Here is a 4853-nt window from a genome sequence, read left to right on the forward strand (position 1 = left end):
ATGTTACTGTCTGTTTCTCTATTTCCCTCTTGAAGCTTGTAAGATCCCTACAGATAGAAACTATCTCATGTTCTCTGAGCTGACAGCCATGCTCACTCAGCTCCAAGCAGGTACCCGGAAAATTTTCATTCACCAAATTCATGACTGCACGAGTGAACAGATCCGTGGTTTATTTGGAGAGCGTGTGAGGAGAACTATAAGGTTTTTCTTTTGTACCATCAAGGACTGAGAAGTACTTACATCATTGAAGAAGGCATTGAACAGCACCGCCTGCCACAGGCCCGTGAGGTCCTTTTCCAATGCAGCCACGGAAGGCATTGCCTCCCTTTTTTCCTTTCCAGGATAGCTAGACAGTAGTAGCGCTTTGACTTTCTCAGCCTTTGAAGAGGGGGCCTGAGGTTTCTCATGGGACACTCCCTTACCCAGGTCATAAAGGGAGCCCCAGTGAGACCCTCCCTACCTCCCCAGAGTGTCTGGCCCAAGCAAATCCTGGAGCAAGTGCTTCTTCCTTCCCCTTTTGTCTACGTTCCTGGTCTGTGTTCTATTCACTCTTTCAAGGCCCAACTGAGATGCTAACTGCCCACAGTTGTCATGTAATTGACCCCCCTCTGCTTTCCCTTTGCATTTTGTTTTTACCTATAGGGACACTTGACGCACATTCTGGTTTGCACCATGGAGACTTGGGGACTGGAGTCGTCAGCTTTGGGAGCTGGGGCAGAATGTTCTCATCTTTGCAGCATGTACGTCTTTATTTCCTACACCCAGTCACCGCTCAAACTGCCCCTGGGTATACTGGATCACTAACAGACTGAAATACAATTAGACCTAGAAAGGAAGAGATTTGGAAAAGGAATGAGAGTGGCTTTCTCTGATGGAAAGGAAAATTTCCTTCAATTCATTGGAAAATATCTGCACTTGGAGGAAGGGGTCAGGGGAGGATTCAGGGAGAGAAAAATGGGGAGTACAAGAAGGCAAGGGAAGGGACCTGGGTGACAAAGAGGTTGTGAGGCCTGAAGTCCTAAAGGTAAGAAGGCTTTAAAATTTGGTAAGGACATAGGCAGGCCCTGTCCGAGGACCCAGAGGGGCTCCACAGGACCAGCCAAGAGGGTCCTTGACTTTGCCAAAGATGGAAATCAACTGTGAGCCGGAAGGAAGTGAGAGCAGAGTTGACTGAATAGTGTAAGTGATAAGAGTATAGCAGATGGGGTGTCTGGGAGACTCGGAAACGGAGAGGTGAGCCTCCCGGTCGCTTGGGGTTAGGGGTTTCTATTGGAGAGGGGTCTAGGGTACGTGTTCCTTTAGGAACCCAGGGTTGGGTCAGATCAGGTAAACGATAGATGTTATTCCATATATCACTGAAGGTGAGGGTCTTGATGCCAGTGTCGACGGAGGTTTGTTTGAGGTGAATGTCTTGGAACATGTTTGGGATCCGGTTCTTTGTAGACGTTATCAGGTATTTGGGGGCCTAGGATGAAATGCAGAAAGATGAACTTTCCGGCTTCCCCCATGGAGTGGGAACACAGCTTCTCTGGTTCACTCAGATGCAAGGTGAAATATGGAGCATGAGTAAATGGGGCCTTTCTAAAATGGAGTCACTACAGTCTCCCCATCTCCATAACAAAGGCACCATGGAGACAGAGAAGAATGGGAGAGGAAGGGTGAGTGACTTGCAGGGCAACCTGATCAAGGTTATGGAGGCTGTTGTCTTTGCTCTAGCAGACAAAGAGCATGTGTGGCCCCAGAAGCTGAGGGGCCCAGGGGTGAGAGCAAGGTGACCTGTCTGAAGACCTGTCCCACTGCGATCAGTACTCCAGTAAACGTGCCGCTGTTCGAGAATGAGTCACTAGCTGCAGCCACCTTGGGAAGCCTCTCGGGTTTTGTTTTTCTGGGTTTGTTTGTTTTTGCCAATCCTCCCCAGTCCTCTTGCGTGCAAATAAATACAACTGACACTAAGTTTCATTTCATAAACTTTGCTTGCAGATGTACTGTTTCTCTTCTTATCTCCTTTCTCCAGCCAGATTTTCTCTACTCTCATCTTTCTTCTTATCTAGAGCAATTTGGAAAGCGTCTGTGAATTCAGATCTTGAATAGTAAGCTCTGTGAAATATAAAATTCTCTTTAATCAATGAATCATTTGCCTAATGAATCTGAAATCCTGGTGGGCAAAGCTGGAGGTAATTACAGGAACATGTTGGGAGTATGAATTTGGAAAGCAGTACTCCCCACCCTGATTCTCTATTTCCATCCTGCTCAGAGCGCTCCTGCTTGTTCCATGGCAGCTTAAACGTAGCTATGGGTATAACTGAATAACTGTATAAATGGAAGACTCCAGAGAGAAAATTATCTCAGATGTGAGAGAAAACAGAAATTTGTTGTGAGAAAACAAAACAAAAACTGATCTTTCGTCCTCCTTCTTTCTGATTATCTCCCACAATGATGTTACTTATTAGTTGCAATCAAGGGCCCCACATCTGACAGTCTCTGGGGAAGACGCTCCAGTTTTGAATCCAGGTTTAAGCTACACACTAAGAATGCGACAGCTTTACAGCCGTGTAAAACTAACTAGTCCCTCACTTAAACCACCTCATCTAACATTTTCCTTCCCTCCTATACAACCTGTCCTTAAGAAATTTAAATCCGACCGGTTTTTCTCTTGCTCCAAATCGGAAATGAAACTTTGACATGCATTAATAATCTAACGCATCTGAGATGCTTGGTTTAAACAGTGATTAGAGGGAACCCAGGACAAGGGCGCTTTGAGACCAAACAACGAATGCGAGGAAATAACCCCCAACTGGAGTCCTGTCTTTCAGTACCCCTTACGCTCTGTGTTGTGTCCTTCAGAGACCTTGTGGCAGTAATTGGCTTGACGATTGTTTCTTTAGAGCTGCAGTCGTGATTAAAAATGCTACCCGAAGCACAGGGAGGATGTCCTTGACACACATCCTATTTTCTGGGAAAAAGGTTACTACCACAGTAATTGAGCTGGGAAGCCGAGACAAACTGCTCTGGGCTCCAGCAGCGGTTCAAAGTACTGCTGTTGACCGGAATCACACCCTGCAGTTTTCCCTCTTCCAGTTTGCAAGATAACAGGGACAGCATTTGCATCTACAGATTATCTGCAAAATAGACGTGTTAGGGGAGAAACCACAACCAAAAGAATCTCAAACCCGTGACAGTTACACAAATGACCCCATGAAAGAGGGGGAGGCCCGGAACTCCACGGCGGGCCTGCTCCGGGCCGACCCCGGCCCCGGGGCAGGAAGATTGATTTATCTACCCCAGGCCGGCGGCGCCCGCAGCTGGCTGGAGCCCACTGATGACATCACTGCCCCAGGCGCGCGGTCACGTGGCCCGCCCCCGCCTCCCCCCGCCCCGCTCCTCCTCCTCCTCCTGCCGCCTTCGGAGCGCAGGGTCCGGCCGTAGAGCCGCTCGGAGCTCTCGGCTGAGGCGCGAGCGGGGCCACCGGCGAGCGGGTGAGCGGGCGAGCGGGGCCGGCAGCTCATCGGGAGCGGCGGGAGAGCCGGCAGCAGCCGCGCAAAGGAGCCCCGAGCGACGCGACCGACGCTCCTGCAACTTGGGCGCGCGCTCGCGCCGCGCGCCCGCGGCCCGAGCGAGAAGATGGTCGCGCCCTGGACGCGGTTCTACTCCAACAGCTGCTGCCTGCTGCTGCCGCACGGCACCATCCTGCTCGGCGTCTGGTACCTGGTGAGCGCGGCGATGGGGGCCACCTGCGGGGAGGAGGCGCCAGCGCCAAGACCTCCTGGCCCCGGACCCCAGTCCGCGCGCCCGCTGCGCCCTGCACCCTTACCCCTCCAAAGTGCGGCCTCGGTGTTGGGCGACGCCGGCGCTAATCCGCCTAAAGTTGTATTATTAGAAACTTAATTCTCTCCGTGAGCCTGTCCGCGATCCCCGGCTCGGCCAACCTGTGGCGGGGGTCCGGCCAGGGCCCGGAGTCGGGGGCGGTGTGCGCTGCGGCTGCGGCCGCGGCCGAGTCCGCCGCTTCCGGTAACAGTGCACCTGGTGGCCCGGGAGCCCTCAGGGGAACTGAGGACCACGTGTTTTCCATTCCTTTCTTTCTTCTCCCCACCCGTTGGGCTTTGTGTTTTGACGGTTCGCGACAGGGTCGTTGGGGTGGCAGAGCGCATTCTGGCACCCTGCGGTCGGGCTGGCAGCCCGGGCATGCCCCTGCTTCCTGCCCGCATCTGCCCTCGGCTTTGCTGTGTGGTCTCCTGCGCGCGTTCGGGTCCCGAGGAGGAACGGTTGGGGGGTTCTTGGCACGCTCCGTGCATGAGTCCCTCCACACGTCTCCTGCAGAGCCGTTACTCTAGGAAGGGATTTGCTTGTGATTTACTGCGTTCCAGTCCGCCCGGGGAAGCCATTTTACACCCACTTACTTTCCTGTCCATTGACAGGTGATCCGTGTACCTTTCTTAGCAGACACCGCCAGCGAATCTGATTTTTTTTCTGTTTTTAGGTTGGAGCTTTTAAGAACTTGTTTGTATGGGGAGCAGTGATTATCAGGGGCAGTGAGGAAACCTGATGGAGTCTTTCTGGCCCTGAGCCTGCTCCAGGTTGATTGTTGGCACCCCTGGACTGCACCAACTCTTGAGTCGGATTCCGTTGCATTTCGGGTTTTGTGACATCATGATGGAGAGTTAGACCCGAGCCACTGTGCAGTGAATACCACTGCATCCTGAGGAAATAATGGTACTAAGATGGCATATTGAACTTTTTTAGTGAGAATAAACGCTGCTTAATTATCAGAGCTTTCTTGGTTCATACTCACTTTTTCGATATAATGTGGACATAGTGTCAAATTGTGTCGTCGTGCCATTTTAAGCAAAACATTT

This window comes from Ursus maritimus, unplaced genomic scaffold (genome assembly GCF_017311325.1).
Source record: "Ursus maritimus isolate PB19 unplaced genomic scaffold, ASM1731132v1 scaffold_9, whole genome shotgun sequence".
Taxonomy (NCBI): Eukaryota; Metazoa; Chordata; class Mammalia; order Carnivora; family Ursidae; genus Ursus; species Ursus maritimus.